Raw genomic sequence first — 26,638 nt, 5'->3', positions numbered from 1 at the left:
TTATTTATGAGTTTGTGTTCTTCCTTTTAAATAGCTGGCCACCATTTTTTGTTAATATTTATCTCTTGATTATATATGTATATACATATATATATAATCAAGAGATTATATATGATTAATAGAACCAAGTTTTGGTTCTATTATATTAATAAAAGCAAGTTTTTTATTATTGATTATGTATGATGATATATGATATAAATCATCATATATAATCAATAATCAAAAACTTGGTACTATTAAAATTTTTGGCTTTATTCTTCTTTTCTTCTTGAAAAAGAAGAAAAGAAGAATAAAGAAAATCTTATATTATTTATATTTTTATGTTACTTTATAGACACTGTTTTGCTTCTGTTTCAATACTGATTTGTGTTCTTTCTGTTAAATAGCCACCATTCCTGATTTAATTAATACTCTTAATTGTTTAATTAATTTCGACACAAACTGCGGATTTGAAATTTCTGATATATATATATATGAAATGTATTTGAATCTCATAATGTTTTTGCTAATGAGAACACACACATTTTATATGTTAGCTAATAGATAGATATATATAGTCATGTGCTAAACATAATATTCATTAGTAAACACATTATATGAGTATAATACATATGTATAACATATTTAAAACACAAAATGGTTTTACTAATGAATATTTTACTTACGAAACTCATACTTAAAAATGCGTTATAAAACATTTTCAGATGTACCTTATCACATAAAGTATCATACGTAGTGAAATGTAGTGATTGATGAGCACAATTGTAAGGTGTGATAGAATATGTAAAGCAACATTTTTGTAATGTGGTGGTGGAACATGAAATGTGGATGCACATTTAGCAAGAAAAACAATGTGAGCTGATATCATTTGAAGCACTTATATTTATAGGAAATGATGTTTAATATTTAAAATATAGGAAATGATGTTCGATATTTACAATAACAGTTTAAATGAAAGACCACAACTGGGTCTTCCTTGTCAGAAGCAGGAACGGCGCCGGACGAGTGATTTAGAGATCAGAGAGACTTTTCCCTATAAGATCCACTTCGAATCTTCTCAAACGGATGGACTCGTCAGCTCGTGCTGACGAGTCAACAACAACAAAACATGCAGTGCAACGACAGAGAGTCCGATTTACAAGAAACACATTGATTCGTTTAAAGGTCTTACTGCCAGAATTTGCATAGCTGCTTTAGAAAAATGTGAAAATCATGGAATCCCTAAATGTGAATGCCACTCATTTCCTTGTCATTATCATGCATATGTATCAGTTGCTGGTCGTTTATTTGTACGTTTTCGTAAATATCCAAAATTATTTGTTGTTAATATCAGTGTTAAAAACCATTTTTCTTTGCATTCCACAAATCATTGTATTACGCAAATTGTTACGTTTGCCATATTTTATCTTCCTGCAAACAGCGTACCCTCAATTCGATTTCCACCCTCAATATTTCGGAATAAAATAATACAAGAATTGCGCTGTAGAGACGTACGGTATCGCCAAGGAATATAAAGACAAAGTATATGGATAATTTCCTCTAGGCTTATATATAAAACAAATCAAAACCTTACTTTACGAGATATGCTTCCAAAGATTACGAATTAAATCCAATTAAATCAGCTTCTAGAAAACGCAAATTGACACAACGTAGTGGCATATAAAATGGAGAATAAAATAAATACGGAATAGGACGACACACAGAAATAAAAAGAGAAAACTAATGCCGATTCTGCGATCCTGTATTGGTCTTGATTACAAACAATTAAGTACATTACACTGTTATTGTCTTTAAAGCGATAATTTAATATCTAGTGAGGCCTAAATTTACAATACTCTGAATGAAATCTATGTCCCTTAGTATTTGAAAGATATAATTCAAAGTTGCTGCCTGCTAAAAGACAAATTTTGATAATCTTGCGTTATCGGTAGTGGGTATTGGTGACATGGGAATTAAATGGGAAGTTAATGCTTTATCAAATTAAAAGAGAGGGAAGAGCTTCCTTGTATGCGTAACGCCTTCTCTAGGGAAAAAGCACGGAATAAAATCGTCCAATCACCGGAGGAGGATAACATTTTAGTTATATATGCATTGCAGGTATTGCATGTAACCACTCTGCATGCGAAGATAAACGCAAAAATATCTTTTCTAAACCCGTCTCATTACATGCGACATTTTTCTGAAGAAGCGCACATCGAATCACAACACCTAATCCTAGGCAACACTATGTTCACTTACTTCTTTTGTTTACAAATCCATGGCACAAGCTCCACCTCCTAACGCTTACGGAGGCGCGGAAAAATACAGTCTCTTTCAAATAAACTGGGGGGGTAAGAAAGACAGGGAGGAATAGAGAGAGAGCAAAAAAACTATTTGCTTTTCAATATGTTCCCCAAAGCTTTAAATCTCGTATTTGAACAAGCAGGTGGAACAATGACGATTCAAATGCTAAAGCAAGACGTGGAATTTCGACACCTTATTCGCTCATCTACAACGCGCTAATTTTACAGCCAGGAATATCCTTTGTTTGCAACTTCAATGTAAATAACTTTTCGCATTGTATCGAAACTTTAATTTCTAAGGTTCGAGAGCAAATAGTTAGAACGCTTGTTGAGCGGAGTATTCTTTTGTTGGAAGAAGATGTGGAACTCGTTTTGAATGAAGACATTCAGTGACATATAAAATGGCATAAGTCTTCACATGCTTTTCAGTCTCTTTTTGACGTCAGTTATAAGATTTACGGAGAATTCTGAGTTTTTAAGACAGCTATTATTTTTTAAATATATATTGGAAGATTTTTATTGACATATGAATTAAATTTTGGGGGGATCATAATTTTGAAAATAAGAAAAAATATTCTTGCAGTATATGGAAGCTTATTCTAGCTCCGTTTGACGAGATTACTTTCTCTCGATTTCTAGCAAAATGAACAGTAGCATCTTAAAAGCTGTCAAACTGGTATAAAGTACTATTGTGTTATCTGCTCTTTGGAAATAAGCAAAAATGTAATTGTCCACGTTATGCTGGTATAAGTACTAGTATAAAGTACTACTGCATTATCTATTTTTGGGCAGCAAGAAAATTTTCGATGGTTCACATTATGCTAGCATAAATACTGGTATCAAGTACAAAGCTGATGTAATGTACTATTGGGTTATCTGTTCTTTGGCAGTAATAAAAAATTCGATGGTTCATAATATGCTGGTATAAGTACCGGTATAAATTACGAAACATATAAAATACTATTGTGTTATCTGTTCTTGAGAAGTAAGAAAATATTCATTAGTTCATGAGAATATGTTTAACCATTCTGAATAATATGTTAAAAAAAAAAATCTTTTTTACCGATTTGCAGCATGGCATTACTTTTCATGCCTATGACATTTGATTTGTCTCTAAAATGTTTAATGCATTAAAATGTTGTGATTAACGTTTAGTAATTAATAAACACTTGCGTAGAAAAGCAAGCAGTTCTTTCTAAACATACTGAGGCTTGTCATTCGAAATCAGTTTTTATCAAAAGAAAAAAATGAAATTTTATCAATTTTGACAATTTTCAAGGCTATTGGCAGCTTTCAGATATGGAATTTATTGAGTTTTATATCTCTCAGCAATATTTTCGAATTACAAAATGAAAACTCATTGCTTATAAGAAAAAAGGTGGATAACTTTGTTGAATTTTTATATTGATTATCGTTTATGGTTGTCAAAATGACGACCAATTTGCCGGTGACGACAAACATTTCTCGCTTCTTGAAAGACTTTGTTTTGCATATTTAAGCCAACTACACATAACACATTCTCAGAAGCTACATATTCACGATACTTACATGCGTACACGTTAGTAAAATTTACAAATGTATCTTAATAATATATGTATTAAAAACAAAAGTATAACGAAAGAAACAAAAAAGTGAAATAAAAATCATAACTCCAATATAGCTTCTAAATTTCATTTCTCCAGGGATAAAAAAAATTGCCATTATTCAATATATTTTTATCCAGTTAAGAAAATATAAAAGCAGTTGACGTTGCTTCTGCTCAAACCAACTGGGTAGTGATATGAGATTTTTAATGAAATAATATACAGTTTTCCATTCAGTTTGATTGAATATAGATATTTAATGTTACATTAGCGCTCAATTCTATTTTTGTAGAAGGGGTTTTCAGTTATCGTATACTACTGCCTTCTTAAATGAAAGGCAAATAGTTCTTTATTAGAGCAGCTTGAAACGACAACACTTTAATGTTTCTGAAAATGCTTGTCTTAAAAGGAAACTGAAAGCCATTGCTTATCTGTATTCAGTATTACTTGGTGCTTAAGTCTTTCCTATATAGCATTCAGTTTGTTTTTTTAAGAAGAGAAAAAATTAAATAAAAAAAGCTGCATCAAAACTAAGCATTATTTAGCACTGATTATGTATAGGTAATTTAATCGCTTGATTCGTATTCAGGAAGTCCGGAGCTGGAATTCTTGTAAGGTACTGAGGATTTCTTCAGTTTCCTGACACTGAAAAATTCTAATGACTCCTCTACAAGCTCAATGTTTCTCGACCCAAATGGTAGCCAACCAGGATCAGCCAAAGTTTTTCCTGGGATTAGAGCTTTGAACCTGACGACTGTTAGCCAGAATTGCTTCCAATTAGAATTTGAAAGTACAGCGTATGGAAAGAAAAATATCCTTATGTTCTCCCCATTTAAAGAGCGACTGAGGAGGAGGCGACCATTCGCCAAATCCTGTAGTGACGAATTATTGTCTGCCATATTTTAGTTCAAGCGCCACTTGTAGAGAAATTTCGATAGTTTTGTGTCAAAAATATGAGAAAATCGTTGATGCCCTTTCAGGTATTTGAATACGGAACTCCTTACTGCTGATCAGACATATTTCCGGTTACATCAAGAGAGTTCGAGGTAAGCAACGAGACGGTTCTTGCAAGTTGTAAAAAATTGCATGGTATTAAAATTAAAAAAAAAATAAATGAGTAGTTTATTAAAATTTAAAAATCAGTATATTAGGCTGTATAAGTAAAATACTAATAATAATATGTCACCTGATTCAGATCATTCCCATTTTTACCATAAGCACCTGAGAGAAATACGAGATTTAACATTTAACAAACTTGCCTAGGGTACAATAATAATAATGTTTGAAATGACATTAACGTGACGTGAAAAAGGAAAAGGATACATAATTTAAACAAATATTTTTCTTACTCTTTAACAAATTTGAGTTTCGAGTCTAATTTCTTAATTTACTTGTCATTGGCAACTGTAATTGGTGCAGTGAGAACTTGTAATAATCATAGCTGTCACTAACAGAACATGAAAATACTCTAATGCTCAGTTTATAACTCTTTTTTTTTATTTGTCACATAATGTAACAAATATGTCTTCAGTTTCTCAAACGCGAAGTTTGCTAATGATACTTTTATTACGCACGTCACTCAATTTTCAAATATATTCCTGAATCGCAGTAACGCATGTGACACTTTTTCGTGGAACGTTTTCAATGTTATGTAAAATTAAAACTGATATATATATCAGTACGGTTTTTAGCTTCTATACTATAAGGTTGGGTTGAATAAATGCGCAGTAACTTTAGTTTTAAATGAAGCTTTCGGAAAGAAATCAACCGGTTTATTTGTTAGATATCAGGATTGCTAATTATGCTTATAACTAAAGTATTGATAGCTAATATATTAAAAACATATTAATAGTTATTTTACAAATATCAGTATTTTGTTCAGCGCTTTATTGGGCTGTGTAATAAAATGACTCAAGACACAATAATTTACTACGGCATTTATTTTGTAACAAAACCATACTTCCTAAGCGGATGGACGTTTTATGCATAGTATCATAGAATTTCTGCAGAACGAAAGACATAATGAACTGATGTGACTTGAATCATGGACATACGAACTGATTCATGTGTTGAATACATGAAAATGAATTTTTATATATGCTTATATTAATGTAACGCTTTATGTATAATCATGAATAGAATTTATTAATTCTTAAATCTATGTATAACTGTGTATACGTAATGCATATAACGTATGTTATTCTTCTCTGTGCATTTTATCACATTTTATTTCCTATTTACATTACTGTATCCTGCTTAGATGTTACTGTATTCTTTTGTATATTGTTATTTATGTCATCTTATCAACATTCAGTACAATCGTTAACCTATGTTTGCCTCCGTACCGGGTGCTCTCCAACTTGATACCGATGGATGAAGCACAAAACCGACTAAATAATAGCAAAGAGACGGAGCCGTCGTCCTCCTTCAACAGTTAACAGCAACAACCATTCTATAAATTAAAAATTTGCAAAATATTGGGCTCATAAAAACAGAAATACTATAATAACAATTACCTTAAAAATTAAGAACAAATGACAGTAATGCTCACATTAAAGAAGAAAGGAGGCTTGTAGAACACACCTGCTGAGGCACGAAATGTCGTACGACTATGAACTTAACCAGAACTCTTATGATCGTAAGAATTATCACAATTTTATTCTAATACCCATACTATGATAAATGTGGTTCTCTTCATTGGCATTTCTAGGTGTCTCGAGAGTATGTTCCTTCCTAGAGGTTACACATGTGACTCAGCGCCTTACAAAGAAATACGACTAGGCCCCAAATTTTGCTGCCTGTTTTGAAGAATAAATAAATATGACTGAGAGGTTACTACCAGTGTGCTTTCTTGATGAAGTTTTAAAGCTTGTTTCATGAAACTCTCCTTCTAGCTCTACCCTTGAGAACACATGGACGTTAAAATATCTCTGTCATAATGAACTAACCCGGCTTTCGCTAGTCCTACCACAAAAGGTATTAGTCACAACGGACTGAAGTCTCTTGGGGGAAAAGAGGAATTCACGGTTTCAAGCGGAAGCTTTCGTCAGATCCCCAAAAATGTGAATGCCACAACATAACACCAAATTGAGCGTAATGAAGGGTTTAATCAAGTTTGTAAACACAGAATAATCTGATTTTATGCCAATCTAGGACTTCTTTCTTAAACCACGTGCAGATTAAATTTATATTCTTTATCCGAATTTAAGAGGAGAAAAAGCGTGAGTCACAAGAACTAATTCCTTAAAATAGTTTTTGCCTTTTAAAGAGGCCTTAGGCAAATATTTTGCCCAAAGAATGCAGGCTTGTGTTTTTTGAGGAATGATCACAAAGCTGAAAAGTAAGAAAATCTGTTAAAATAGAGCAAATCTACTGTCATATGTCCTGTAAGATGATACTAAGAGCACTATATATTTTGAAGAATATTTAGAAAAATATCTTCTTTCATTGTTATAAAATATTATAGCATTACACATTATACACGATTTTTATATATATTTTTTATATATTTACTGATTCATATTATCATTTGCTATCAATGGATAATAGGACCCGTTTTTCGAAATTAATTGTGGTGGAGTTAATTGGGAAAACACTTATTTTCGAATAACCTATCAGACTGGGTTTGATAAAAAAAAACACAAATGATTGTTTCCATTTCATTATTTTTTAATATTTTTGGCATAAAACAAATTTCAAAATTTCCATTTTAAACTTTTCTTGATAGTATACTCTATTATCTCGTCTATAAGATGTATCCTTTATTTGTATCTCTAATTTTTTTAAGTTTCCCGTTTTTAAAATGTACTTAATTTTAGTATAAGAAATGTATAGCAAGTTGTACGATCACGTCACGATCATTAATTATGCTCATCACTCCTGATTTTCAGCTGCATATTTTTGTGAAAATCCTGCAGTTCATACACGACAGAACGGTATATTGTATAAAAGAAGTAAAGCAAAACTATAATTACAAAAGAAAGACGTCATTCATTTTAATAATTCTTTATAAATGTATTAAATAATAATTTGAAACTATTAATACACTCTCTAACAATCGAAGTTAAAAGAATGAATGATACAAAAGAATACTAGTGTTAATGATATGAATTAGTAATACCTCTCCTCTAATAATGTCAGTATTAAAGGTTATTCTGAAACATTCTTCTATTTGAGATTCTAAAAAATTTTAAAACTTTACGTGGGATATTGTGCAACAGTTTTATGCGAAATATTTAAACTCGTGATAATCTCATTATTGGAACCTTATTTACATCCAAGGAAATCGTTTCGTATGAAACCAATTTTGATTCGTATTATCATGCAATGAGCTCTTGAAAAATGTATTCGTAAAATAAATATCTTAAACAAATATGTAGCCATGCTTCTGGTAAGCAGTTTTAAATTTAGTTCCTCGAAAGAGATTTTAAACTCCGTGATGTTTACGTTCAATTTTTCGAGATTTCTTATTACCATTATAAAAACATATTTAGTCCTAAAATTCTAAATAATAAAGTGATGAAGAAATTTTGTTTAAAATTTTGGGGATTAGATGATGCACTGATTAAGTATGATATCTATCTACAATTTCTTTTAAGGAACATTTTGGTTCAATAATATTCCCTTAATCACAGCTTACTCATCTGACAAAAAATCCTTTTTAAGATTTTGTATTAGCACAATCAATAAATTCGCCAGATTTCAGATTGAAATGTTACGTATTTATACAGCGTCGCTCTAATTACGAAACAGAACCACGAGCAAGTAAAAGTAATATTTGATAATACGACACAGACAATTTGTTTTTAGGCCAATTCTGCAACAAGCCTTAAAAAATGACAAATTGTATTCAGTGACGAAATGTATACGTTAAATTAATAATTATTACAATGATTAAAGGTATTAATACTATGTAAATAATGATTCAATGTAGTTATTTTTCTAACGAAATATCAGCTAATTTATTTCATAAAGGAGTAGAAAGAAACTATTGTTCGAGTCTACCTTCTAGATACTCCATTACTCCATCTGGATTTAACAGCATAGAGATCAAGAATTGGTGCATGATCTCTTCCAGGAGTGAGAAAAAGTATGAAGATGGACTTTCGGAAGAACAGTATGCATTATAAACAGTCCACGGTTTACTATCCTGTTACTATTGAAACCGCATTTAGCATGGTACTAGTTAATAACTTTTCTGTAACTGCCTGATTTTTAAATTTTATACCTGTGAAGGTTCCGATAGGCAAGAGTGAATCCTTCTGCCACAATCTGAGTACTCGTTATTTTGCTACAATTCATCTGTAACTCTTTTTCTGATAACCTCACCTCACCAATTACTCTAAATGGTTGAAATTCTTTTCTTTTGAATAAAACGATATGAGCTTAGATCAGGGGATTGCAGAGGCCCACCAATGTGCCGAATGTGGCCCTTCTAATTGCTTAAATCTTTACGTTATAAAATTCTCTTTCCTATCCAATTTTGTATGCAAACTACGAATCAAAACTGCATGAATGCACATATATTATCGTAGCGTATATTCACATACATACGCTTGATTATTCTAGCTATCAACTTAAACTGAAAACACACGATACGCATATCCGTCGAAGAATATAATACTATCATTTCTATAAGCTATAATTTAGAAATTAAAAATGACATATGAATATTGTCGAGATAAAAAGACTGATCAGAAAAGGGAGCTTAGAGAAAGACGATTATGCCTGTAAATTTTTATTTCGAAACTGAAGTAGTATATATGTCAATAATATGATAACCAATAATAATAGATCTCACCAAAAGCATATTTGTAATTTTTTTAACAACTGAAGTGTTTTAATTGTAATTGAAACTTTTTAAAGCATTTCTACCAGGGAAGAAAGCTTCTATCCTCTCCTCGTTTCCTGCAAATAATAAAACCTTAAAAAAAAGATGACACTGAGCTCAAGTTGCACTAAAAACTAAATTTCTGACCCGCAGTTAAAAGTATTTACTCAACCCTGGCTTAGCTACGGCAAACCTCGATACATGAAAAGTTACTCCTCTGTTAGTGACATGCAGACAGGCCAAACAAGCATCATTAATTTCGCTATTTTTGATCTCAGATATGACCTTTATTTATGTCCTTTAACTCCCAACTTGTAAATTCTCTCCCTCTACTGCTGTTAAAACTCAAGTAGAGTTTAATTTCCTAAATTTCTAAAAATGTATGCATTCAAGTTTCAGAACATTGATAATACGATGTAAAACTCCAGATAACAAATGTAATCAACAGGTTTTAGTTTTGCAGATAAATCATTCGATTTCAATTATAGCATTATATTTGTATCTAATCTCTAGATAATTAATTTTGACGAAAACTGTGATACAGACAGGCAAGAGATTATCATTTTTTTCTGTGGGTGTGTGGAAGGAAATTTTTTTTTTTTGTTTTAAATAAAGAATAGCTGTCTTCGAAAAGGAAGTTTCTCAATAAACAAAAGAATGCTGCTTCTTCCTAACTGATCAACGATTACGTTTTGATGCTATATAAAAATGTAAGGATTCTCGATTTAGTGGTATGTTGTTATAACAGTTATCAAATAGTTAACGCTATAAGAACACTGAAATAAGTAGCATTATAAATGTCTTCTGTTTTCATTATCTCAAGTCAACGGTTCTTATGTAACGTTTTGTATGCTACTTTGTTAAAAAGCATACCTGAGAGCCGGCATAACTCCACGAAAAATGTCATGTTTTAAGTAACACAGCTTTGAAAGAAGATTCCTTTTTCTTCCCTTCTTCATTAATATTCTACTACTTCTGTCATCTGTATGCATGCCAGGAAACAGAATTCTGTTTATCCTTAGAGTGAATATTATAAGGAGAGTTTAAAAATTCAGAAATGATAATTGAATTATAATATGAATTATCAGTTTAAACGAAAAATATCAATATACGTCAATACATTAAAACGGTAATTATATGCATTTTATATGCAGAAATGGTGTGTGTTTTGCACTATGATACTCCATTCTATTTTGTATCATAACAAGAATACTTTTAGCTTTAAATCTTTAAAATTTCAAATGTGCTTTTTCTAGAGTGGTAGACAAAAAGCGGACAGATTGATTACAAGCATTTGTAACAGATGTTGGGCGTCGCTATTCAAACAGAGCATCTCATGAAGGTCACGGGATGCGTGATACAACCAAATATAAATTTCCATTTTTTTACAGGCGTTGTGACCAAAAGAACATTTCGTTGGACTTGGACGTTTCTCGCGAGCAATGGAACATCAAACATTAATTGCTTTTATACATCCTTTTGTGTAGTTCTGGTAAAAATATTGTTGGCGCTATACCTTATTATCTTAATTATAAGGGCTATCTTGTATTATATTATGACAAGAAATATATTATACATTCACATTACACTATAGAACAATGTTTGAATAAAGTTTTTGGATTCATTGTCCAATTCCGATGTGAAAACACATATATTTTAGCTTTATGGAAGAAAACACTGTAAATAAAATTGCCGGTGCAAAACGTACTATGTTAAGTCTCGTAGCAATTAAAAACACTAGAATTCCATGTAGTTTGCTATCAGTAACCTAAATAATGCTGTAACATTTTGCAAAATCAGAATGTTATCGCTGAGATTACCCCGCATACATATTTAGTTCTTAATATTATGGAAGCAACATATGATTGTTTCGATCTAAAATGGGTACCAGCGCAATTTTCCAATCAAATATGAACATAAAAATTATGCTTCGTTTTATAATTTTATTGTTTATTAATTTATTACTATGATTTACTGATTTACTTAAATTTATAGCTAAGATTTTATTCAGATTTTGAATCTTATCATATAATTGTGTATGAACACATATAGAAAATGTTTAAATTATAATTCAATGCATATTTATATTTTAATATTAAAACATGTTTTGCTTTCTTTAGATTATTTGATCAAAGAAATAAATGAAAGCAGACGTTTCTGATGTGTTTTATACTATTATTTATATATACCAAACTAAATGTATGCATATTTTATGGCAGTGCAAGAGTTATCAGAAAAATTTAGAATACATGTGCGTCTATAACAATATTTACTTAAATGCATATTAGGCAAATAAAGACTACAGAAAAACTGAGAATATAAACACAAAATGAAGTGCGAGAATTATTTGATATTATTGTCAATTATCAAAGTAGATTATCTACAGTAAATAGTTTCCTTAAAGATATTAAGCAAAAGTTTTTCTTTAAACAGAATATCAATGTTAAGTATCGAAATAATTTAGTTACTGAAATCGTTATAAACTATAATTCGAAATACAGAATCTGACAATTTTCCCTCTTAACAGAAGCTCTAGATGCACTCATTTCCGCAATATAACTAACACACCGTCAAAGCCCCAAATTCATAATTGGAAACGTATAATATGAAATCACCCATTCCATTAAAGTACGGATTAAGGAGGCAGAACTATTAACTGGTTATGACAAGAGCCGTATGTGTTTGATCAAGCGCACCACGATTAACTGCAATACGTTAGGCTTAAAGCAGACTTTAGGGTTAAGAAGTAATTAGCTCGAATCGAGATAACGTTTCAATCCTTGTTCATTCTGCCTGAAACATTAGTCCTCCGGTTGCAAGCCGAAAAAAAAAAATTGATTGAAAAACAAGGCATCGGCGACGAAGCCGGCCAAGCAATTACTGGAGTCGGGAGTGTAAAACGAACTGATCCTTTGGTTCCGCCCTGAGTCGGCGACGCCACTAACATCGGGAAATTAGGCGCCAGCTATCCCCGGGTGGATAAATAGTCGGCGGTTCCAGTTAATAAAACGCGGCTAAACCCCAATGTGGATATCTGGTAATCTTCCCGTGAAAAGCAATCATTACGGCTTCACAGCCTGTAAAATACGTTTCTCTGTTGATTGCTTTAGTATGTAAGGAAGCCATCATCACGATATCGGGAGAGGAATTCAGAATTACGGGGCATATGGGGACGAGGGCCTGTCATTGTTTTATGCTCATAACACAAAATGAATTTCTTGCATACTAATTTAAAAATCTAAAGAAATCTAAAATGAAATTCTTCTATTATGTAGCCTGTATTTTAAATTCACAATGCACGAAAATTAAAGTTATTAAAACTGTTCATGCCTTATGGTTTTTCGCTAGTAAGTAAATAGATTTACTTCTTTTTAAATAGATTTGCTCAGAGTGTTATATAAAATTTTTCATAGAAATAAGCGAATAATTCAGATACATTTGAGACTATGACAAATTATTATAAAATGAGTGACACTCTGATAACTGAAATAAACTAATATTAGAATAAAAAAAACTACATGTAATCTACACTAAATATATTTTACCATATAATATACACAGTACAAAATGTAATTCATTTATAACAGCAATAAATTATTATTTGCAATGTTGTTTACTATTTTGTAATTTTTTGAGCAAACGCGTTATCATTTGCTTAATTTACGCATTAAAGTTATTACATTATGATAAGATGAGTGACAATCTGATAATAGATTTGAATTTTAATAATCTGGTGTTCCGTTTTCTAACGGGTATATGGTTGTGATAACATTTTAGGATACATAATATAAATGACAGTTAAGAGACATTAATGGAATAATGTACTCCAGATAAAAATTAATCAATATGTTTCTCCAATATTGATAAAAACTGCGTAAAAGATGTAAAATTAATAAGTAATTTTATTCATATGCTTATGGTTAGGAGATTCATATGCGGAAGAATTCTTTAATTTATTTTCTATAACTTCCGTATTACTTTGTCTCTTATTTACTCTATTTATGGTTACTGCTATTTCTTACGAAAATATTTTACGCGACTAAATATGTTTTTTTTTTTTTTTTTCCTTGAGACTAAGATAAGGTGAATGAAGTTCTGGTAACAGAAAGTAATTTGAATAACATGGTCTTCAGTTGTAACACGCATATGATTATGATAACATGAATTTCTAGGGTTAAAGTCTGATAATTGAACTAGGCGATGAGATTTTAAATTATGCTTGAGAGAACACAATCGAAAAACAGAGTATGTATTTTAGAATAATTGACATATATGAAAGTTAAGATAAACTAATGGAATATTGTATTCTAGCTAAAAATGTAAGCTACTATTTCTTCAGATTTTGAAACAGTGAGTGTAAAACCAAATGTATAAAAAGTGTAAAATCAATAAGAGACTTTGATTACCAAATTGAGAACATGTATGCACATATGTTAAGGCAAACTGAAGCAAATCAATAGTAGAAGACAGCTGACATAAGTATATGTATTGAGGAATAAAAGCATTACAAATCTTAGAAATAAAAATTAAGATAAATATATTACTGAAAGGATTGAATCTATGACAAAGCAGGAAAACTCTATTGCATTTACTAATATAAACTAAAACGCATGTAAATCGTTGCTTATTGATACATTATAATCAAAATGAAATGTATTACATGTTTACTTCGTATGTTAATAACATTAGCTTGAACTGTCCTACTGGCAATCGGAAGATCCGAAGTTTGAATCTCGGCGAGGGCTACAGCTTGCTTTCTCTCAAATCTCGTTCTTAATAGACTCTACGGAACGAGGGTGGCACCCGAACTGAAATAAGTCGGATGAAAATTCGTCACAAATTGGATTTGGTGACTGAGCCTTCTCCTTCTCGGTCACGATTTAAATGGAGTAAAGTTTTCATTTCTTACAAAATACCTTCAGAGCATAGCTGGTAGCGCTTCCGGCTGGCAGTCGGTAGCATCCAGGACATAACTGATTTTTACCCTTTTTCTGCTTTGGAAGGCTGTATAGACTCTACAAGCGTATGATTAGAAAATAAATTTTATATTCTCAAAAACCTATGCTTGTTTCTTCAAAGTTACACGTAACTGCATTTAACTTCTTCACAAAGCATATTAATTCACACAGAGCACATATTCTACATTTCTGTTAAACTATCTAACGATGTTTCCAAAACTTAGCTTTATTCTAAAGTTTTATTTACCAATTTCTTTCAGATTACAGAAAAATAACTGTAATTATACATAATTCTAATAATGAAAATTTTTTTTTGTCAGTACCTTCAGTAAATTCGAGCTCCAAAACATTTCTTAGTCTGAAGTTATTTCAATCAGTCTAATGTTACTTTACACTAACATACAGAATCTTTCAAGAAAATTCGATCTAAATACTTATGCGGTTTCATTTTTATGTTACATTAAATTACTTCGAGAAGAACAATAACGTTTCACATTACTAATCTCTTGCTGTTTTAAGTTCTGTAATTTCCCGTTTTTTTTTTCAACTTGACTCTATAAAATTTATGCAGGTGGAATGCGTAATGTTAATGAGATTGAGCAAAGCTTTCAGATGTAAATGCAGCTGGAATACAGAAGCACAATGTGGTTGCTAAAAGATCTTCCTACAAAACTGTTTGACACTGCGTTTGCCTGGAACAGAATGTGAGGATTAACTAAAGAGTCTGATACATCAACTACAAGCGGTAGATGTTCATCTAAGGTTAACTAATTTTAAAATGTTTTTGGTAAGAAGATTTCAATTTAAGTTATCCCATTAACAAATCCCTAACGCTTTACATTTATATCGAATGCTTATCTTCGTAAACAGAGTCTTTAATGTAATAGAGTTTTGTTAATGTAATTTTGCACCAATAGATATTTTAAATTAAAATCCTAATTCTTTATGTCCACTAAATGTAGGCCTCAATGAGAAGAACTTTAGCTTAGTTTTACATTATTCTGGTGTTCGTTTCTGTTGTTAATTCTTGTTCGTGCTATGAACCGTCAATACTACAGAATTACCTTGTTAAATTTATGAAACTGTCAGTTAAGTAACATGTAAAGAAAGGTTTGGTAAACGCTGTATTTGTATTAGTTACAACTATGTACATTATTTAATACACATACCTGGAATCTTCTGAGTTACATTAAAGACAATCAAAGAAAATTATATGCATCTCTTACACAGTTCTGAAATGTCATTTGGATACCCTAACATTTGCTGCTTCAGCTTTTATTCATGAAACTCTTTCTATATATTATAAGCTAAGTCTTAAGATTATTTTTGAAACGGAAGACTCTATGCATTATTATTCTACCTAATTTCTAAAATTATCTTCTCTTTTATTATCCGTTCTTTGCCGGTAAGTTCAACAAGAATTTATTCATATATATTTATATTTCTGTTATATGCTGCATCTTTTATAAAGAACAAAAAATAGCATATAAAAACACTTAGAACAACATTGGTTGTTTGATAAATATATATAACATTTTAGAATATCAGCAACATAAAGAATCTGTTAGGCACGCAACATGTATGCAGATTTTTCAGGAAAGAGGTTTAACAGTTACATCTGTATGCAATATGTGTAAGAGCCTTAACCATTTCAATTGAGTAATTGGGTTGCATTTTATCAGTTACAGGTTATTATTTAAACAATGCAAACTGGAAGATTGATAATTAAAGTCATAGTAATTAGCACAAAGCGGCTTTGTTGTTATATATACTAATAATATTTTGGATGATTGAAATTAAAATCTTATGAGCAAAACGAGATTGGGAATTTCCAACCATAATATTCATTATTAATTTAAGAGTCTAAGAGACTAAGCCAACATAATCCAGTATCCGAAGATAGTGAATTTAGCTTTCAGTATTTAATTGCATTCATTTAGCATTGATTAATATTCTAAACAAAACTATTTGCACAATACAGACTACGGAACGCATGTAAAATAAGAGTACAAATGTTTTCAAGAATCGAGAAATGTACGTAAGCTGTTGTACAATTTATCAAAGGATTTTCTTTTAACGAATAACTAAATTAAAAAAATATTAAAGTAATATGAGAATAAAATAATAATGCTTTAAAAAATGCAATAATCTAATTTAGTTGTATATTATGTATTATGTATATATATGTTGTTAATCATATTATGGGAAACATATCTCAAAATTATTTCCAGTTTTATTTTTCATACTTCTTTTCCTTCATACTCCGTTTTGGCAGCAAGGGTTTTCATTGTTTCTCCTCCTAATACTTACCATTAAGGAAATAAACAATACTTTTATCCAAGAATCTATGTCCAAAACCGAAATCCTTGGGCGCATCATATTAATCTGATTCCAAAGATATTTATTAGACATTCTCAAGATGTTTATGTCTGCCTTCGATAATTATCGCACAGTTTCTAGAGAAAGTATGATTACATGCCCTAAAAATAGGTACAGAATTCTTTGGGTCTATAACTTTCAGATAACTAACTAGAAATAAAAACAATTTGCTGCATCAGATAAATTCTGTGGTGTTCCTCAGTAAGGAAAAGGGGAGGTATGTAATAAGCAAAAAAAAAAAAAAAAAAAGATCAGGGCAGGTCCTCCATTTTGTATTATCTTCCGCTCTTTGGCGCAATGATTCATGAGATAGATTGTCTATTGTCAGCTTAACGGTTGGTAATCAGCAATTTTTTCCCGTTTCTTTCCTTTCCTTCTTTTTCTTTCTTGCTGCTGTTTTTTCTAGAGTCCAATGGCCGAGGTGAATCGGTCATCGTGGCTAGATGGGGTTACATTACAGTCATTCTAAATGGTCTCGCCAAACATTGCCAAGAAGTAAAAATATTTCTAAATAAATTTTGCTAAATTAAAATATATGGTTACTATTTTATTTCAAATAATTGGTACGGGAATTTATGCGAAGCTTTTAAAATGCTGAGATAAAAACACTTAACATATTCTCACAGAAAGGAAGTCTGAACATTTCAAGGAATGAAGATACTATTTTTTTTTATTTCGTCCATTTTCACCAATATTAAAATACCGTTTTCCAGCATATTCTTCATTTAATGGAATACATATATACAAACGACAAACTATTTTTTCAAGCAATCCTAAAAGAACATTTTCTTTGTCTCCCCAATCTGTCTAATTATGACATGGTTAAGCTCTCAAATCGAATATCTCGCAAAGGTTTATTTTTCAAATATCCTAACAGAAGTGGAGGAAGTCCCTGCAGACTTTGAACAATTTCTGACTTTCTCACACCCTTTCTGAACACAAAACAATGATTGCTTGCTTTTCGCATCTTCAGTATTTGTAAAATGCACCTGTGTCTGTCAAACAATTGAATCGACTAAACAATATTGCATGGGATAGCTGCAAAACACATGACAAAATAACATTGATAACATTGTTCATTGGTTCTAAGAACTGAACTAGAGCTCCTAGAACTTTGTAAACATTCTACAAAAAATTATGTTCTGTGTTAAAAAAAGTATTTGTTGCGTGAAAAGACTTTGCCTTTGGAAAATAACAAACACTCAGTCATGAAATTTAGGTCATGTTAGACACAAGCAAATTATATTTGTCGTAGTTTTCTAGGAATTTAAATTTGAAATTTCAGTGTCAGGCGGAAACGATGTGTATTTATAACAAACAGTACTCTAATAACATAACAACTGATCTTATTAATGCACTGAAATATTACACTAATATATGAAATATGTCTGAAAACATGACATTATAGTTTTATTAACGGTCATATATAGAAGCTATGCTTTTGTTAGGAACCTATGTTTAGTTTTCTTGGAGCTGTAATGGATGTCATGAAGCTTGGATTTAAATTCAAAAGCAAGTTCGGCTAATTCTGTCGGTTAAAGCCCAAGGTTTATGGAAACGAAGCTCCCTGATTTTTAGATCTTCAACATGTCTGTAACATTGACTCTACAATAGTCCAGTGTTTACAGTTCTGGAGTTGTCAATGGAATTCCTCAATTTACCAATTAACGCTACTGAACCATCCTGATACGCAATACTACATGACTGTTATTCCCGATCCTGATATACACAATACTACGTGATTGTTATCTGGATGCCAAGTCGCAGTCATGATCATCGCTATTTCCTGATATCCGAAGTATCATAAAATATATTTCAGAATCCAAGACCTGTGCTCGTATTTGTGCCCAGGGAGAAATTTATCTTCCATTTTCCAGCAGTGAATTTCTTTTTTTCAGTTATATAGTCCGAAACCGCCTCTGACTGGCAGAGTGTTTGATAGTAATGGTTGCTGTATCTTTTGGTATTTTTAACCATGGCAAAGTACGAGAAAGCTTTCTGCTTAAGGGAAGGGTTGCGTACACGAATTTAAGACAACCTGGTTCGCGTCCACGTTACACACGAGGAAAGGCCACAGAAACGCCTGTGCAGCCATGCATTTCTCCTGGTGGTCCGGTTTGAATCCCGGAATCGGCTTGCATGTTTGCCAGTGTATACTGACTATGCGGCATTATAAGTCTATAGTATCGGGTTTGCAGTTAGAAAATACTAACAAACCGAAAGCTCTGTCGTATTTTTGGGGTAGGAAATAAAGATAGGAGACCTTTTCTGTCCTGTTTAATGTTTAAGATATTCGCTTTTTTGCTTTCATTTATCCTGCAAGGTGAACTGTGCTATATATTTAGTCTTTTCTACAAGTTGAATGAAATGAAATTAATTTTAGCTGAAATGAAATTACTTAGAAAAGTAACATCTAAGAGAATAAATTTTATAATCAGGGTAAGAGTATTTAAACTTATCTAAGTTAAGAGAAAGATGTAAATCCTCAAAAAAGTAGACATATTGCTTTATATCACTAACCACTTTCCCGTCTGGGCATTCTGTATATATCGTTTTAGTATCTTTATATACATACGATATATATTTAGGTTATATATCATTTAGTTTTTGATATAAATCATTAAATATTTTTTAAGGAAGAAAAGTAAATAACACCGATCATTAAGAAAAATTGGAAATTAAACAATGGACATAAATAGGAAAATTTTAAAATAAAATGCTTTCAAATGCAATAAAATCATTTATCCATATATGTTTTCTTATTTTACATGAGCTATGTTTTTTTAAAATTACTATAGTTGAAGTTATAACATATTATGAATTCTCTTATTCGTAAACAATATAAATTAAATGTTTTCTAAAATATAAGCTTTGCTTAGTTCCATTAGCATTTCTTTGTGTATTATATCTGTTTGAAGAAAAATGAATATCTTTATAGATAAATGGAGGCTATCTGTCTAACATGAAAGTGAACTACAGCATTAAAATCTTTATGTATCACTAAGCAGGAATCTATAATTCAGGGATTTTTAAATGCTCAGAGTAATTCTTTCTGGTAGGTAATTTTATAGTTTCAGGCACAGAATACGGTCAGTCTTTTACTTAGCAGTTAAGAATTTAGTTCAATTTATAAAAATAAAAAAATCTAGTTTTATTGTAATTTTGGTGTTTATCAAAGTTTTCTTGTGTAATTTTTAAAAAACGCGTTAAAATAATCTAAATTTAAATAAATCTTGTTTTTTAGCTTTGGAAAGAAGTAGAAAAAGAATAATTTTTCTTGAAATGGCGAAAGAGATGCATGTAGAAAAACAGTTTGAGAACGACTGCTATAATTACATATAACTGCAGTTTCACTCATAAAAACGGTACTACAGTGATGCTTATTTTGTCGTGGGAAAGCTACTGAAAAGTTTTATTGATTTCTGGCTCAAAATTTCCTTATTGAAGCAATTCTAAGTAGATTTTATGAAAAATATTCTAAGAAAAAATACCTTAAAGCTTTGTTGATGTAGTTAAAGTAAGAGTATCATAAATTAGAATACATAAAGCATCATAAATTAGAACACACATTCCGAACTATCGGAAATAGTTTTTAAATTATTTTTTAGGGAGCCGAAGCACCAAAATGAAAGGAAAACTTATTAATTGCTTTCATCTTAATTTTTGGGAATAATGCCCACATTAAGTTATATGTTAGTTTAAAGCATATTATTCAATACTTTCATAAATGCAAAGAAATACTAAGAAACTTACGTCTACAGCATGAACCAGAAGACCAGTGTGTTAAACGCTTGTAAAAAAAATTACAAATTCTAAGATTGATATTAAAATCGAATTTTTTAAAAGGATATCACCAATATACTGTTGCAAGTAAATCATTTGAATCTCCAATTGCAGTTTATGCTGTTATCGTTAAATCATTTGTTTGGCGCAATATGGATATGAAGTTTTAACATTGAGCATAACATCTCAATACGTGCCTATGAAAAATTTGTTCGGTCACTTATTATTCCATTAAACATAAACAAAACCAAATTTGTTTGAAATGGTTATAACTTTCTGGCTGGTCATTTTAAACTTTCATAAGCTTAAATCTGTTCCTAAGGGTTCTAATAGATGCGTATTGTTATTTTAAGCGAATTTTTATCTACAGTATTACTAATTTTATTTGTCGTATTAAAAAAACTTATTTTTTCAATTCACTTCTCTCTTGGTATGTTTCACAGAATTTTAATGTGGGCATTGAGGAAGTATTTTGAGGGTTTGTGGCATATTAAGCATAATAATACTATATCATATTAAGCATAATATACACTAACCGTAATATAACCTAATCATAATTTTAAGGGCCTAACATTCACTGCAGTACAATTAAGGTAATTGTTTTAGCAAAATTTGGACTTATAATTGTTTTAGCAAAACTTATAATTGTTTTTGCTAAAACAATTACATAATCATGAAACTGTAATCGCAATATTACAGTTTCATGATTATGTTTTTAGATTGCGTTTCTAGAGCATGTTTTTATTGTTCTGTACTAGTGTCATGGCACCAAAAAAAATTGTTATGGTTTCCTAAAGGTCTGGTACCTAAAAGGTTTCCTACTCTGTTGACATAACACTTAAAATTTTTCTAACAACAGTAATATACTAATATCAATAAGCCCTGTACATTTGCGTTGTGTTTTCGGATTAACCCTGAAATCAATTTGAGAATAAGACGGGTGAAAATCATGAGCATACACACAAAAAGAAATAAATAAACATTGATTGATCTCGAAAAGTGAGCCTATTTATTAAATTCTTCAAGAATTACTTAATCCATAATTTGTAGGCCATTTATATTCAATCAGAACTGTAACATATTGATGATTACACAATGCAGAATTAACTTAGTAAGCAATTATATTCAAGCTGAATTGAAAAATATTGCTTTCTACAAATGCATACCCCTACAGAGTAATACTACTTCTATCTTAGACTCAATAATATCAAACTATTATTTCTATTACATTCAGGTAAACATGATCAGATAAAACCTTGGATAAATTAACAATACCCTCCCCGGGGAGAAAAAAAAATAATTAACAAGTTAAACTTTAAAAAAAAAAAAACATTTCACACAGAGTGATCAATACCAAGGTAATTCAGGTTATTGCACATAGTAACTTTCTATTTTCAAAAGAATGATTTAACCGGGTAATATGTTAATTAAAATCAGGCTATTACATCCTACAAGCAATTTAACACAGAATAATCAATACCAATGAATCTTCACTATGAAAGAAATTCGCAAGTTCAATTAAATAATTTAATGAAGAATATATTTCCTTAACCAATCTAACTAAGTTACATTCACTGTTTCATTTAAATAATTTAAATAAGGAAATATTTCCTTAGCCAATCTAATAATTTACTTTATGGACAAACAAAATGATTTCATTAGAATTAGGTTAATTTACTCAACTACAATATTTTAATTCAACTAATTAACTTATTTCAATCACTATTAACTATTTTAGTTGTTAGAATTACTATTAGAAATTACTATTATAATTTACTATTATATTTTTTTTTCTTTTTTTTTTTTTTACATCAGACCAACAAATAAAAGAAAACAAATAAAAAAACTTATCTGCGGAATCACAGGCTGCAAGTGAACAGGAGGAGGAGAAATGCCCTCATATTAAAAAAATTATCAAGATGCCAAGGAGGACGGCTGCTGAGCGTAGTAGAAAATGAGAAGAGTTCATAGGTAGATGAATTTTCAATAGAGTCCAGAAGTTACTTATTGATTTAGGATGCACTAAGGAGGTTCTCGTTACTCTGATAGTTGATTTCCAATCCAATATTGAAGTTAGCCGTGGTTTCAGTTAAGTGAAGCATTATGTAGTTAGCGACCCCGGAGCTAGCGATGCCGGAGACTCTTGCAGGGCGGAAAATAATTCTTAAAGACGTGAAACATCGAGGCAGATGAAAACTCTATTCATGGAGGAGAGACTAAAATTTCTTCTTAACGGCACCAGTACTAGGCATCACCCTTCGTTGCATTTTTCTATTTTAATTATCCTTGAGTAACTTACATATTCAAGCACTAAAATGATGAGACTATAATTTAGTTGAGGTCATGATGCGTACAACTAAGTCTCTCGTTCAAAACTCCAGGGCAAGAAGCCCGTAGATCCAAAGGCGTAAAAATGAATTTTCCAAAATAAAATTCCGCTGCCAGCGAGTACAGTGTCCGATGGTAAGTCAAAAGTGCAAAAAAGTGACCTTGTCCCTCAAAACACCCCGTTAAAAGGGAGGACGCCGGACTGCCTAGTTGGCAAAACCCACTCTTCGCCGAAAGTTAAAATAGTTGCAACAACAGCATACCCTCATGTTATCAAACTCGCCAAATCCTCTACTTTGAAACCTCAACGGAAAATCTATGTCGCCAAACCCTCGCCAAAAAAAAAAAACCACCTGTGACAGGGGAAATTAGGAATTTCAACAACCCTGCAAGGGTCCCAACGAAAGAACGCTGAAAACTCGCAGAAAGTGACTTTTCAACCGGAAAGAAGGCATTTCATCCCCCTTTAACTAAATCACAAGCAAACGAGGAAAAAACTACTAATTAAAGCTCATAACTGAAATGCAATTAAAGTTAGAAAAACGAAAGTTATGCCAAATTAAAGAGCTAAATTTTCTGCAACTAATGATATTAAATACTAAGAAATCAAATTAATTTTTGACATGAAAAACTGAGTTTATTACGTAGAAAGAAATACTTATCCATTGTTTGCGTGTACAAGATTGAAGACGCAGTTCGCGTAAACACGGAAAGCCAAAATATATTACACTAGAATTAATAGGCCCAAAAAGAATATAACCAAACTTGTGTAGCTCAAATTTTGAATAATTACAAATTAAAATTTTGATTTTTATGAATCACTTAATTAAATTAAATTCGCTACACAACATCCCTCCGATGATCGGGAAAAATTTTTTTGATTCGCCAAAAAAAATTTTAGTATCCACAGACAATGGAAAAGTTTTACATAAGTTACTAAATACGAAGAGGAAAAAAAGAGTACATAATGGTACCACATGTTAATCACAAAGAAGGATACATATACCTATTTATAATTAATCCTACCATAAGTCATGGTTAGCAAATCCAATCCTACCATAATTGTATGGTTAGCAAATCCAATCCTACCATAATTATATGGTTAGCAAAGATCCCTTAGTGAACCGAGTAAGAGGGTCAAGAAGTGTCCCTGGCACACAACAAGTATACATCAAAACAAAATAAAAATGTTGTCAAACAACACGTGACACGCCCTAAAATAAAATGTGAAAAGTAAAATGTAAAATCACGAAACCCCCCCCAAAGGCAAATCAAGTGAAAAGTGTGTAAAAACAAAATATATGTAAATAAACAAACACCACTGAGTATACGAGTGTTTAAAGCAAAACAATTCAAGAGCTACTGGCGTTTGACACAAAATGTAAACAAACTAGTTCTTGCAATCACCATTGAAGTGACAATATCAACTCAAAAGTACGCTTAAGGAAAAAGTGTACCGTATAAATCCTAAGTTTCCCTAACACACAGAATTTAGACGTAAACAAGAAAGTGTCCAACAAAAGGTTTGCCACAATTTTTAAAGAAAACAATGCTGCACCAATGTTCTCAAAGTCTAGATCCTGGAGAGTAATTAAAGAAAAGAAGAGTATGCATTGCACTCTAGGTAGCAATCGTAAGCATGACAACTTCACATCAAAACTACAAAACTGAAGGCACAAAACTGCAAAAGCCAGCAAGAGGGAAGTGTTTACACAGGAAAATCTCAACTCAAAATCTCAAAATCCATAATCCAACAAAACTCAATTCTATACTTCTCCTTAAACCACTTCAAAACAAAAACTCCTTGAAATACACTAAGCCTCAAGAGCCATCACAAATTTTTCAGTAACCACACAGTATAACCAGAAACCAGAAAAGAAAAAGTTTTTGAAAGACAACCAACTTGAAAACAGCAACTCAGTACAAACTCAGTGGAGTTAATCTCTTTTAAAATCTTAAAATCAAATCAAAATACTTCTCAAATCTTCACAACACTAAACTCACTTAAGTAATTTCTCATTCCACAAAATCAAGTTTAACTTCTCAAAACAAATTTCACTTCCACTAGTATCAATGTTTAAATTTCCAAAACACATTTCACATCCACTTTTAAAGTTACTACAACACTGCAACGAGTTCATCCAAAGAGAAAAAAAATTTAAATTAAGAATCAAAACAATAAGCTATTAAGCTCAAAAATTGACAAACCAAAAAAAAAAAAATCATTGTTAAAACCAATGTTAGACCACTCACAAATAACCTCACTATGAATCTACCTTTAAAACTACTTGAAAAGCCAAAACTATGAGTAAGAATAATATCTTTTAACTACATTTCCAAAACTTCAAACAAAACCAACTGTACCTTTCCAAAAAAAAAAAAAATCTTTGTTTTTCCAAAATTCACAATTCAAAATTTCCTGTAAAATGCACAACTCTCTGATTTACTGTTTTCACCCATTTCTCAGACAGCAATAAATGTTCACAAAATTCACAAACTAAGTAGAAATTCAATTACTCAAATTCAGAAAGCCAAACAAGAAACTGCACTCCGGCTGAAAATTAACTTCCAAAAAAAAAAAAAAAAAAAAATTCAATCAATCCCTAAATAAACAATCACTGGTCCCGCGCAACTTTACAAATCTAACCAAAATTAACCTTAAGAAACAAACATTTCAGATTTTTCAACATTTCAAAAATCCAAATTTTTAACTCAATTCAATTAGGTACTGATTCCATGGAAAACAAATCCAATAACACATCTCAAGAGGTTTTAAAAGAAAATTACTAAATCCCGAACACCAAAATACTGCTCTGACACTTTCTTTGGCATTTTAAACCGCGATCAACAATTGCCAGCACATAAAGTAGGGATGTATCCCAATGTGTGATTAACACGCGTGCCTTTTAACCTTATGTTGCAAACATACAGTTGCAAAAGTGTGAAACAGTAATCCTCAAAATCAATATGTAAAAATGCAATACAAAATTTTGCACAAAAAGAAAATACTTAACTAAACAGGTACTGCGTGAAAATGTTTGTGTTGGATACAATAGTTTTAAAGTCCAAATGTGTATCAGTAGTACATATCTGGTATGCAACCTCAAACAAATAAGTATAAAATAAGCACAGTAATACGACCACTGTATAGGCCTGTCACTGTAACTAACTAACGAGTATGGTTTCAGTAAAAAGCCTAGACATGTGGAAGAAAACTTTCACATAAATATGCAATAGTACACATGACAATCACCAGTCTCAAGTCAAAATTAAGTTCAACTATAAGCGCAAGCCAAAAGTGATGCAAAAATAAACAGCACAACAAAAATTGTTAAGTGCTAAAATTTGGTTCGAAGGTTCACGGCACTAATAATGTTCTATACTAGTAGTCACGGCACCAATAATGTTCTGTACTAGTAGTCACGGCACCAATAATGTTCTATCCTGGTCACGGCACCAATAAAGTTCTGTACTAGTGTCATGGCACCAAAAAAA

At 31.2% G+C, this 26,638-nt stretch overlaps 2 long non-coding RNA genes across 4 annotated transcripts in view; one reads left to right on the top strand and one right to left on the bottom strand.

Moving 5' to 3' along the window:
- The window catches only part of LOC146995072 (uncharacterized), a 56,499-nt gene extending 41,803 nt beyond the window's left edge, over positions 1 to 14,696 (top strand). The window contains exon 3 of the long non-coding RNA XR_015043688.1: positions 14,385 to 14,696. This is a non-coding gene — a long non-coding RNA (uncharacterized LOC146995072). The remainder of the gene's footprint in view (positions 1 to 14,384) is intronic.
- LOC118189098 (uncharacterized) overlaps positions 1 to 26,638 on the bottom strand; it is an 872,843-nt gene that overhangs the window by 499,994 nt on the left and 346,211 nt on the right. The gene's annotated exons all lie outside the window — the stretch shown is intronic.

The sequence above is a fragment of the Stegodyphus dumicola genome, chromosome 10 (assembly GCF_044657685.1).
Source record: "Stegodyphus dumicola isolate Sdum_Otavi_A_Nest chromosome 10, ASM4465768v1".
Taxonomy (NCBI): domain Eukaryota; kingdom Metazoa; phylum Arthropoda; class Arachnida; order Araneae; family Eresidae; genus Stegodyphus; species Stegodyphus dumicola.
This window is presented reverse-complemented; position numbering and strand designations above follow the sequence as displayed.